The sequence below is a fragment of the Oncorhynchus nerka genome, linkage group LG27 (genome assembly GCF_034236695.1).
Source record: "Oncorhynchus nerka isolate Pitt River linkage group LG27, Oner_Uvic_2.0, whole genome shotgun sequence".
Classification (NCBI taxonomy): Eukaryota; Metazoa; Chordata; class Actinopteri; order Salmoniformes; family Salmonidae; genus Oncorhynchus; species Oncorhynchus nerka.
Window position 1 is genome coordinate 31,323,048 of NC_088422.1, and position 12,974 is coordinate 31,336,021.

Consider the following 12,974-nt stretch of genomic DNA (forward strand, 5'->3'; position numbering starts at 1 on the left):
ACGCAATCCCCCTGTCGATGGTGGGTAATTTTACTGAAAGCGATAGCCAAATCGGCATACTCAGCGGGAATGCGCACGGTGGAAACCTGGTCTGGACTCTCCACCGTTGTCGCACCGATGGAAACTCCTACACACCTGCCTGAACACTCATCAGACCACCCCCGGAGAGTTCCATGTTTCTACGAAATCGTGGGATTGTGAATAGCCAGCCAGGGAATCCCTAGCACCACTGGAAACGCAGGTGAATCGATAAGGAACAGACTAATCCGCTCCTTATGATTCCCCTGCGTAATCATCTCCAAAGGAATTGTGGCCTCCCTGACCAGCCCTGACCCTGACGGTCGACTATCTAAAGAGTGCACAGGAAAAGGGGTTCTACCTCTGAGCGAGTCCGCGATCTATAAAGTTCCCAGCTGCGCCTGAATCGACTAGCGCCTTATGCTGGAGAGAGGGAACAAATTTAAGGAAACAAATTAACAAAAACATGTGACCAACAGGAAACTCTGGGAGTGTGGTGCTGACTCACCTGGGGTAACTCCCAGATGAACTCCTCCAGCACCGACCTGAAGTGTGCCCTCTCCGGCCACAACTGGTACAGGAGGAGCCTCCTCCTCCGATCTCCCTAGATGCGGCCCCTCCTAGCTCCATCGGGATAGGAGCGGGAGGGTCAGGAGGTGGAACTAACAGGACCCTTTCAGAACGTCCGCAAGCAGCTAGCAGATTGTCTAACCGGATCGACAGGTCTATCAGTTCATCCAGGCTGAGTGTAGTGTCCCGCCACTCGGCCCTTCGGAGGGTGATCGAACACGGCCCGGAAACGGCGGGTGAACTCCGGGTAGTCGCCCCTCGCTGAGTCGGGCCCGTTCCAGACAGCATTGACCCACTCCAGGGCTCTACCCGTCAGGCAAGAGACGAGGACACTCACGCTCTCCGGCCGAACGGTGGGCAGGTAGAGATCTAGTTGTAGCAGAAATCCCTGGCACCCCGCCGCCGCTCCATCGTACTCCCTTGGAGGCGTAATGCGCAGAGCGCTGGCACCAGATCCCGCCGGAGGAGATGGTAGAGTTGCTGGTGGGAGGGTAGGTGGGGTAGTAGGGAGACCACTCCTCTCCCAACGGTCCATCCTCTCCATCATTTGATCCATCGCTGATCCGATGCGATGGAGGATGGACGTGTGATGAAGGACTCTCTCCTCCATCGTGGGGAGAGGGGTGGTCGCTGCTCCTGCTGACTCCATAAAATGGTGCGGGCTTCTGTAATGCTCAATGAGTGAATGGGTGTGGAGTCAGGCGCAGAGAGCAAAGGATGCGGGAAAAAACACGCTTTAATGTCCAAAATCAAAGGAACAAAATAGTATACCCAAACCAGGCGTAACTAAAAAAAACAATATAGTACCCTTAGGTAAAATACCAGGACAGCGAGAAAACCCAACAAACACTAACACCTCTCACAAATACAGAAGAACAAGCCCGCACAAACAGAAGCGGGCTAAACAAACTTAAATAACCCCACCCTAACAACCAAACAATGAACAGGTGAAACCAATTAGACAAAACCAAACGAACACGGAACAAAGGATCGGTGGCAGCTAGTAGACCGGCGACGACGACCGCCGAGCTCCACCCGAACATGAAGGGGAGCCACCTTCGGTAATATTCGTGACATCCACCTTGGCCAAATACATTTAAACTCAGTTTTTCACAATTCCGTTTAATCCTAGTAAATATTCCCTGTTTTAGGTCAGTATGGATCAGCACTTTATTTGACTTCAACTGTATGAGAATGACTTCAACTGTAGACTTCAACTGTATATAAACTATATAAAAAAGGAGAAAACTGTACATAAAAAAAGGAGGAAAAAGGAGAAAAAAACACAGTAGATTACCCACCACCCTAACATGTGAATAAGAAAAACCAGTTTTTGGGGTGAGACAGAGGGCTTTGTCTCACTCAGAGGGCTCTGTCTCACTCGAAAGCGGACGGAGCGGACACACAGTACTGATCGATGTTCCTGTGGAGGTACATTGTCATGTCCCTGAGAAACGAGAGACATTGATCAGCAGGAGTCATCCATCTGCTGCATAATGTCAGTGTCCAAAGGACCACAGCTGTCTTCCTCTTCCGGCCATTGGAGCTGGGTCGGGGAGATGGGGCGGAGGTTAATGGAGTTGAAGGGCAGAGATCAAGGGTGCGCCTGGACGGTACTTTGGGTGTTGGTGAGAAGGGCCTGGGCGTTGGGGAGGAGATGAACCAGGCTGGGGAGATGATTCATCAAGGGGCGATGAACCACCTGTAGATGGGCCCTCAGGGCTCTGCTCTGTCTCTGGGCTGTCCAAGACACCAACACATTAGAATACAATGCAAATAATCTTAAAACATCTCAATGGGCTCCTTTGAGTTCAAATGTTTAACCAAAAGAACTGACTTTATAAACATCTCAATCTAATTATGTTTGAACTAGCCCCTGCTAATCATTATGATTTGACAACACGGGCACTGAATATTTCCCAATCCCAATTACTCCTATCCAGAAAAGAGCTGATTTCACATGTTCTAACTAGGTCTGCTAAACATAAGATCACAAACACATACACACACACTGTACAAAAGATCTCGGCTTCATGACGAGTACGTTAACAGTGATCTGGCCTACCACCGTTGTGTCGTCAGCAAACTCAATGATGGTGTTGGCCACGCAATCGTTGGTAAACAGGGAGTACAGGAGAGGACTAAGCACACACTCCTGAGGGGTCCCCGTGTTGAGGATCAGCGTGTTTGTTGTTGCCTACCCTTACCACTTGGGGGCGGCCCATCAGGAAGTCCAGGATCCAGTTGCAGAGGGAGGTGTTTAGTCCCAGGGTCCTTAGCTTAGTGATGAGCTTTGTGGGAACTATGGTGTTGAACGCTGAACTGTAGTCAATGAACAGCATTCTCACATAGGTGTTCCATATGTCCAGGTGTGAAAGGGCCGTGTGGAGTGCGATTGAGATTGTGTCATCTGTCGATCTGTTGGGGTGGTATGCGAATTGGAATGGATCTAGGGTTTGATGGATTTGATGTGAGCCATGATCAGCCTTTCAAAGCACTTTATGGCTACTGTGGTAGTCATTTAGGCAGGTTACCTCCGCTTTTCTTGGGCACAGGGACTATGGGGGTCTGCTTGAAACATGTAGGTATTACAGACCCGGTCAGGGAGCGGTTCAAAATGTCAGTGAAGACACTTGCCAGTTGGTCCGTGCATGCTCTGAGTACACCTCCTGGTAATCCATCTGTGAATGTTGACCTGTTTAAAGGTCTTGTTCACATTGTCTATGGAGAGCGTGATCACGCAGTCGTCCAGAACAGCTGGTGCTCGCATGCATGCTTCAGTGTTGCTTCCCTCGAAGCGAGCATAAAAGGCATTTAGCCCGTCTGGTAGGCTCGCGTCACTGGGCAGCTCACGGCTGGGTTTCCCTTTGTAATCTTTAATAGTTTGCATGCCCTGCCACATCCGATGAGCATCGGAGCCGATATAGTAGGAGTCAATCTTAGTCCTGTATTGATGCTTTGCCTGTTTGATGGTTAACCTGATGGCATTGCAGGATTTCTTATAAGTGTCCTAGAAGTGGCAGCTCTAGCCTTTAGCTCGGTGCGGATGTTGCCTGTAATTCATGGCTTCTGGTTGGGATATGTACGTACGGTCACTGTTGGGACGACATTGTCGATGCACTTATTGATGAAGCTGGTGACTGAGGTGGTATACTCCTCAATGCCATTGAATGAATCCCGGAACATATTCCAGTCTGTGTTAGCAAAACAGTTCTATAGCGTAGCATTCGCGTAATTGACCACTTCACTTCCGTATTAAGCGAGTCACTGGTACTTCCTGCTTTAGTTTTTAGCTTTTAAGCAGGAATCAGGAGGATAGAATCAGATTTGCCAAATGGAGGGCGAGGGAGAGCTTTGTATGCATCTCTGTGTGTGGAGTAAAGGTGGCCTAGAGTTTTTATTTTCATCTTCATTAAAGAGCCCATGCCACTAGGAGCACCGCTCCTGGATAAGCATTTTCTTGTTCGCTTATGGCCTTATACAGATCATTGAGTGCGTTCTTATTGCCAGCGTCGGTTTGTGGTGGTAAATAGGAAGCTACGAAATATATAGATAAAAACTCTCTTGGTAGATAGTTTGGTCTACAGCTTATCATGAGGTACTCAGGCAAGCCATACCTCGAGACTCCCTTAATATTAGACATCGCGCACTAGCTGTTATTGAGAAATAGACACACACACCCCCACCCCTCGTCTCATCGGACGTAGCTTTTCTGTCCTGCCGATGCACGGAAAGCCAGCCAACTGAATATTATCCGTGTCGTCCTTCAGCCACAACTCGATGAAACATATGATATTACAGTTTTTAATGTCCCGTTGGTAGGATAGTCTCGAACGGAGCTCATCCAGTTTATTCTCCAGTGATTGCACGTTGGCCAATAGAACGGATGGTAGAGGTGGGTTACCCACTCGCTGACAAATTCTCAAAAGGCACCCTGATCTGCTCCCACTTTATCTCCTTCTTTTCTTGTTGCGAATGACGGGGATTTGGGCCTTGTCTGGGAGCAACATTAAAGAAAAATCTTTGTCCAGTTAGAGGTGAGTAATCGCTGTTCTGATATCCAAAAGCTATTTTTGGTCATAACAGACGGTAGCATCAACATTGTGTACAAAATAAGTTACAAACAATGCTGAAAACCCCCCACAAAATAGCACAAATAGTTAGGAGCCCGTAAAACAGCAGCTATCCTCTCCGGCGCCATTTTGAACATTCAAATTGTTTTTTTCTCCACTTGTTTTCCAAGGTGGTGTTATTCTTCCTCACACATGAAATGGCTCCTCCAAACTAGAATAATGTCTTTGTATGGGTGCAGAGGCTCCTGGTTGTTCCCAGCGTTACCAGCTGTCAGCACCACCAGCACACTTACAGCACCAAGCAGGACTGTTAACCAGGAGCCTCTGCACTTCCTTATTTCTGTGTCTTCATCCAGTATTCTTCAGCATTGAATAGAAGTTATCCGAAAGGGTGCAGTGGCTGCAGTGGAAGGCAGAGAATGCTCTGTTGCTATGAATCCAGTCTGTCTCAATTGAGTCAGGAGGCTCTCATTACTGGGTCGGGGACAAGCACAGGCTGCACACACATGCACTGAGCCTCACAGCAGCGCACTTCTCTTATCTTGTTCTTTTATTTTGCTCTTTTCTTACTGTTGGGAAGTAGGACAAGGGGAAGTGTATTCCAGGCAGCTCCAGAGAAACATATGTAATTGTGTCTAACTTAAAGTCCACAACTCTGACTTTATTTTCCTTTTTTCACATGGTTGAAGAGGTAATGACGACAGAGGTGAAAGAAAGGCAAACCATTCCCTTCTACTGCCATCTATTGGTGACAATCAGTGTGACAAGGTTCTATAACAGGAGCTCATAAGATCAAGTCAAATCACATTTTATTTGTCATGTGCGCCAAATAAAACAGGTTTAGACTTTACCTGATATGCTTACTGTAAAGTCTACACTTGTTATATTCGGTGTATGTGAAAAATAAAATTGTATTTTATTTGATATGATAAGCTCTTGGTATGGAACCTTGTCACACTGATTGTCACCACTAGATGGATAGTTTGTCTTTCTGAAAGTTTCAGTCTGTTTACCTGAGGAGTGAGTATACTATAAACCAGCATAAAGGTGTTAGCCAGCTAACTTGCGTAAATATACTGAATACATTTTTATTGTGTAGAAAGATAGGCTTGTAATGGTCTAACTGATTTAACAAACGAAACGACATGTACCTTTAGCTTTTTTAATCAATTAAATCAATTGTAATTTCTGGTTGCTTATCAAAGTTAGCTGGCTAACTCATTGATTATGCTTTGTAGTAAACCCCTCTGGACTTCAAACCTGTTATGTTCAGTTTCTTCTTAATTGGGAATAGATTAACTAAACATTTCATAACCACAAAACAAATAAGTCAATGACCTGAAACAAACACTGTCAGTAAATGGTGTGTGTGGAATTAAGGGGGACATCTGCATTTAAGGTCCATTATGCAACGGTGCAACACTGCAAATAGCCATTTTAAGTTGTTTATTTACTGGCTTAAACTAGACCTTACAAAAACACTCTCACATCTTTGTGTATTGATATTTTTCCGGCAGTAAATGACAGTTAACATCTATCATGACGTTCTTGAAGTAAATAAAGTATGGACACCCTAAGGTGAGGTGCTGAGTAACAGAGGATGATCTTTACAAATGAAACAGAAAGTTGCACACTAACACGTATCTTTATTTTTTATTTGTATCATGATGTTTTTAACATTTCATTTCAACCAACCCAATTAGTCAAACACCAGAACATTCACATTTGACACAAAGTAAGCTGACAACATATTTTCTTCATTGTATACTGAGAACACAGTGAAGTAAACAATTCACTTCCCCACAGAGCCAAAGATAGGGCATGAAATGGAGGGATCACTCTTCTTAACCACCTTGAATTCACATGCCTTTTGGTCCCACTCCTTCATGCAATCATCAGGAAAAGCTATGGGAGTTGCATACCTGCAATCAAACAATCAACATCAGCAAATCATTTTGTTGTGTAAATCAATAGAATTTCACTCGCCCAGTCTATTAATAATCCCCTGAGAAAGCTTGTGTGGATATTTTGAGAAGATAACAATGGGTTGTAATATTCCTTTAGTGTGATAGATACAGACTGGGAAGGCTGAGGGCTACATAGACCATGCATTTGGTGGGTGCTAGAATAAGGCTGTGTTTACTGTACTTACCCCTGGCAGCATTTTAAACAATCACAGTCCATGCAATCACTGTTCCTCCAGCGGGAACCAGCAGGATGCCATGTCTTGTCCTTGTCGTCACGACAATGGGTTTTGCCTGAACAAGAAAACAATTTAACATATTGTGTCGGTTTGTTGTATTTTTCAATGTACTAGCGTAATTTAAAAAAATGGTGTTTATGAAGGTGGTTAGCTTAGTCTTTTACTTTACCCGGGTCAGAAGTCACAGCTTTCCTGTAGCAATAAGCATGGAACAGTGGAAGTAGTGCACACAGAATTAAAGCTAGGGCCAAGGACCTCTTCACAGGGAGAAGGGAGGGAAAACGTATGTTATTGAGGGGAATAAACAAGCCATTGGTCTACAGTTGAACCTTCAAAACATTGAAGATAAAGAACTAGAAAAGGGAACTGACACATTTAAACATGTTAAAATAATAGTTAATTCACCCTACTCTAGAAAATAAATACCGGTAACTTTATTTTTCCGATGTCTTTTCTCTATGGTGTCGTTTAAATCCAACATCCATTCAGACTCAAACAAAGGTGATTTTGCAGTATTTATTTTTATGTCCACATTATCATATCAAAATGAAACCCCATTAGGCTACTTGCAGTGCATTCGGAAAGTATTCAGACCCTTTGACATTTACACATTTGGTTACGTTACCAGCTTTTTCTAAAATTGATCAAATCTTTTTTTTCCATCATCAATCTACACACAATACCCCATAATTCCTCTTTGGAGATGGGAGAACCATCCAGAAGGACAACCATCTCTGCAGCACTCCACCAATCAGGCCTTTGTGGTAGAGTGGCCAGATGGAAGCCACTCTTCAGTAAAATACATATGACAGCCTGCTTGGAGTTTGCCAAAAGACACCTAAAGAAACAAGATTATCTGGTTTGATGAACCCAAGATTAAACTCTTGAATTTCAAGTGTCACGTCTGGAGGAAACCAGGCCCCATCCCTACGGTGAACCATGGTGGTGGCAGCATCATGCTGTGGGGATGTTTTTCAGTGGCATGGACTGGGAGACTAGCCAGGGTCGAGGGAAATATGAACAGAGCAAAGTACAGAGAGATCCTTGATGAAAACCTGCTCCAGAGCGCTCAGACTGGGGTGATGGTTCATCTTCTAAGAGGACAACGACCCCAAGCACACAGCCAAGACAATGCAGGAGTGGCTTCAGGACAAGTCTGAATGTCCTTGAGTGGCCCAGATAGAGCCCGGAATTGAACCCGATCGAACATCTCTGGAGAGACCTGAAAATAGCTGTGCAGCAATGCTCCCCATCAACCTAAGAGAGCTTGAGAGGATCTGCAGAGAATGGGATAAACCCCAAATACAGTTGTGCCAAGATTGTACCGTCATACCCAAGAAGACCCGTTGCTGTAATCGTTGCCAAATGTGCTTCAACAAAGTACTGAGTAAAGGGTCTGAATACTTATGTTTAAAAAAACTCAAGGGGTCTGAATACTTCCCGAATGCACTGTATGTTACTGGAGTTACAGTAAATTACAGTAAATTAGCAGGAACACAGCTTCTGGTGTTGTTACATATCATGGAAAATCAACCAAATATAAGGCCTTCACCTTCAATATCCTGAAAACGTAACATGCAAAATTACCTACCATGATTCACACCAATGTAGACTGGATTGTAATGGAATTCTACTGGAGTTCTTGTAGGGAAGTACATGCTTTTAAATAAGGGGTATTTTGGAAGTAGCCCAACTTTAGAATTAAATAAAGGGGTGGGGATGGGGAAAGAGTAAACAAAAGTGACAAACATGCTTTGTTAGGTTCAGGGCTAGGGTTAGGAGTTAGGTTTAGGGTTAGGGTTAGGGGTTAAGATTAGGGTAAGGGTTAGGTTTAGGATTAATAGGAGTAGAAGTTTGAATGGAAATACATTTTAGGTCCCCATGAGGATAGAAGAACAAAACGTTTGTGTGTGTTTGTAAAGTCTGGGTTGAGCCAGTAAACAAGGAACTTCATAGCTTCAAAATATGTCCAATAAATTAGATATTTTTATATATTTTTTCTCTGAATTAATTTTATAACTGAACATCATACACACTAAGGGCTACTTATACGTTGCTTTGTTGCGTAGAGGACCTTAAATTCTGATTTACCGAAAGTCACGTGCACCATTTACTGACAGTGTTTGACCCAGCCCTTGTTGAATTCCAAAGGTAAGCTACTTCCAAAAGACCCACAAGCCTGTGTTCTCTACCCTGAAAGATCCCTAGAATTACCTTAGTATCCAGTCTACATTCTTGTGAATCATGGTAAGTTTCTTAAAATTTGGCATGATATGTACAAGTTAGTAGGAATTTGGAGGAGCTGGAACCGTCCTTGAATTTGGTTGATGAAGCTGTGTTGTTCTAACTCCTAATGACAAATAGGTGATGGGGTTTCAGTTGCACATTTGATCATTTTATCACAATGTGGACATAATAAATAATGCTGGCAAAATGAATCTTTTGAACACCCCCCACATATGTGTTTTAAGTCGGAATGGATAGTAGAGGAGGGCATTGTACAAATATTACGTTATTTTATAACCTAGGGTAGGGTCAATGATAAGCTCAAAATGTAGAAATGTGTCAGTTTGGTTTTGATAGTAGTTTATCTAGAATTGTTTTGAAGGTTCAACGCTAGGCCAATGGCTGTTTATTCCCCTCAATAACATATGTTTCCCTTTCTTCTCCCTGTGAAGAAGTCCTTGGCTCTAGCCTTAATCCTGTGTGTGCTGCTTCCACTGTTCCATGCTTTTTGCTACATGAAGCCTATGACCTCGAAGCCAGGTAAAGAAAAATACTATTACCCCCCCCCTCTCTCTCTCACTCACATACACATGCACACACACAATATATATAGTCTGGTTACCAGTCTTTTTAGCTAACATTCCACTCCTGTTATTTGCCAAAGAGACTGGCCTTTCGGCAATCTCAACGTTCAATATGCAGCTGGATTTCCGACAGAGTTGCTATTTGGTTGTTGGAAATAACATTCATATATTCCATGACAACATGTGGAGCCTCAAAAATAGAATTAGAATTATAACAAATAAAATAAAATAAACATTTAGCGGTTAGCTAAGCAAGTTGTTGTATTTTGAGGCTTAAAATCAATGCCAGGGCCGTCTCTAGCCTTTTGGGGTTTTTAAAGCTAATTTCCTGCAACTGTACAAATTTTGCCATGGGGAATAAAGTACGTTTTCTGCAATTCTACACATTTTACCATGTGTGGGAGAAAAAAACGTAGCAATTTTATAACAATGCAATTATACTAATTTTGCAATTGGGCAGAGAGACGTTTTTTTCAGTTTTACAACACATTTTCTGGCGGTTGAGAGCATTTTTAGCAGTTTCAAAGATAATTTCCTGCAATTCTACACATTTTGTATCCATGTTAATATGATATCTGAGTGAAAATGACTAACAAAATCAATGCGTCCCCAGTCAGGATTTGGCCATGATTACTACAAGTTAAGATGGCTGATTAGACTAACTACCAATCTAAAAATTGTTAGCTGACATGGCTAATTGAGTGACTGTCTGTGACTGAAATAACAAGACAAAAAGTGCTGATACACAACTAAATTTCGAAATTACACCTGGTGTATTCTACTATTCTTACTTTCAATAGTAAGTTTAGTAAGTTCCTAAAATATACAGTACAAGTCAAAGTTTGGACATACCTACTCATTCAAGGGTTTTTCTTTATTTTGTATTATTTTCTACATTGTAGAATAATACTGAAGCCATCAAAACTATGAAATAACACATATGGAATCATGTTGTAACCAAAAATGTGTATTCTTAAAAGTAGCCACCCTTTGCCTTGATGACAGCTTTGCACACTCTTGGCATTCTCTCAACCAGCTTCACCTGGAATGCTTTTCCAACAGTCTTGAAGGAGTTCCCACATATGCTGAGCACTTGTTGGCTGCTTTTCCTTCCCTTTGTGGTCCAATTCATCCCAAACCATCTCAATTGGGTTGAGGTTGTGTGATTGTGGAGGCCAGGTCATCTGATGCAGCATACGACCTGGTAGAGAAATGAACCTTCAATTATCTGGCAACAGCTCTGTAGGACATTACTGCAGTCAGCATGCCAATAGCATGCTCCCTCAAAACTTGAGACATATGTGGCATTGTGTTGTGACAGAACTGCACCTTGCAGAGGGGCCTTTTATTGTCCCCAGCACAAGGTGCACCTGTGTAATGATCATGCTGTTTAATCAACTTCTTGACATGCTACACCTGTCAGGTGATGGATTATTTTGGCAAATGAGAAATGCTCATTAGGGATGTAAACAGATTTGTGCACAAAATTGGAGAGAAATTAGCTTTTGTGCTTATAGAAAATTCCTGGGATCTTTTACTTCAGCTCAGGAAACATGGGACCAACACTTCACATGGTGCGTTTATATTTGTGTTCAGTATATTCCATTTGAGAATATAGACTTGAGCTAGCAATTTTTGATAGACTGGTTTTTGTCTGGACAACAAAAATGGTTGCTTAGCAACCATACACCAACACTGGAACATACATCTGTGGAGAAAAATAGAGATAGAGTTCCAATTTGCATAACTTTATGATTGATGATAGCTATGGGGGTTACCAAATCAGAATCAAATCCCCTGATCTCCTCGAGCTCATTAATGACAGAATGGTGATATTTGAAGATTAAAGAAAGGCCAGTCTCTTTGCAAATAACAGGATTGCTAAGGAGTGGAATGTTGGCTAAAAAGAATGATGCGCAGGCTACATCAAATACACATGTACATTGAAAAAGGCAATAAACATATACAGTATGCTATACTATTTTCTTGTTTAGGCATGATCACCCATTGTCGTGATGACAAAGATGAGACATGGCATCCTATTGGTTCCCGCTGGAGGAACAGTGATTGCATGGACTGCACTTGTAATTCATGCTGCTCGGGGTACAACTTTATACTATCACCTACAAAATGCATGGTCTATGTAGCCCTCAGCCTTCCCAGTCTGTATCTATCACACTAAAAGAATATACTGCCCATTGTTATCTTCTCAAAATATCCACACACGGTTTCTCAGGGGTTTATTAATAGACTGGATGAGTGAAATTCTATTGATTTACACAACAAACATATTTGTTGATTGTTTGATTGCAGGTATGCAACTCCCGTAGATTTTCCTGATGATTGCATGAAGGAGTGGGACCAAAAGGCATGTGAATTCAAGGTGGTTAAGAAGAGTGATCCCTCCATTTCATGCCCTATCTTTGGCTCTGTGGGGAAGTGAATTGTTTACTTCACTGTGTTCTCAGTATACAATGAAGAAAATATGTTGTCAGCTTACTTTGTGTCAAATGTGAATGTTCTGGTGTCTGACGAATTGGATTGGTTGAAATGAAATGGTATAAACATCATGATACAAATTAAAAATAAAGATACGTGTTAGTGTGCAACTTTCTGTTTCATTTGTAAAGATCATCCTCTGTTACTCAGCACCTCACCTTAGGGTGTCCATACTTTATTTACTTCAAGAACGTCATGATAGATGTTAACTGTCATTTACTGCCGGGAAAATATCAATACACAAAGATGTGAGAGTGTTTTTGTAAGGTCTAGTTTAAGCCAGTAAATAAACAACTTAAAATGGCTATTTGCAGTGTTGCACCGTTGCATAATGGACCTTAAATGCAGATGTCCCCCTTAATTCCACACACACCATTTACTGACAGTGTTTGTTTCAGGTCATTGACTTATTTGTTTTGTGGTTATGAAATGTTTAGTTAATCTATTCCCAATTAAGAAGAAACTGAACATAACAGGTTTGAAGTCCAGAGGGGTTTACTACAAAGCATAATCAATGAGTTAGCCAGCTAACTTTGATAAAAAATATCAATACACAAAGATGTGAGAGAGTTTTTGTAAGGTCTAGTTTAAGCCAGTAAATAAACGACTTAAAATAGCTATTTGCAGGCTTTCATTCAAATTTCCCCAAAAGTTTACACAACATTTACTGACAGTGTTTGTTTCAGGTCATTGACATATTTGTTTTGTGGTTAGGATATTTTTAGTTAATCTATTCCCAATGCAGAAGAAACAGAATGTAACAGGTTTGAAGTTTAGAAGGGTTTACTACATAGCAACCAG

General features: G+C 42.3%; 1 long non-coding RNA gene and 1 other non-coding gene across 2 annotated transcripts; one reads left to right on the forward strand and one right to left on the reverse strand.

The window, feature by feature from the left end:
- Nucleotides 1-6,287: 6,287 nt before the first annotated feature.
- On the reverse strand, nt 6,288-8,557 carry LOC115111590 (uncharacterized). Its single transcript, XR_003860820.2, has 4 exons — nt 8,456-8,557; nt 7,034-7,121; nt 6,814-6,919; nt 6,288-6,583 (listed from the first exon to the last, which is right to left on the reverse strand). It is a non-coding gene; the product is annotated as an uncharacterized LOC115111590 (long non-coding RNA).
- A 440-nt stretch (nt 8,558-8,997) lies between these two features.
- LOC115111199 (uncharacterized) lies at nt 8,998-12,283 on the forward strand. Its single transcript, XR_010461498.1, has 4 exons — nt 8,998-9,111; nt 9,543-9,630; nt 11,669-11,777; nt 11,988-12,283. It is a non-coding gene; the product is annotated as an uncharacterized LOC115111199 (transcript).
- Nucleotides 12,284-12,974: the final 691 nt, after the last annotated feature.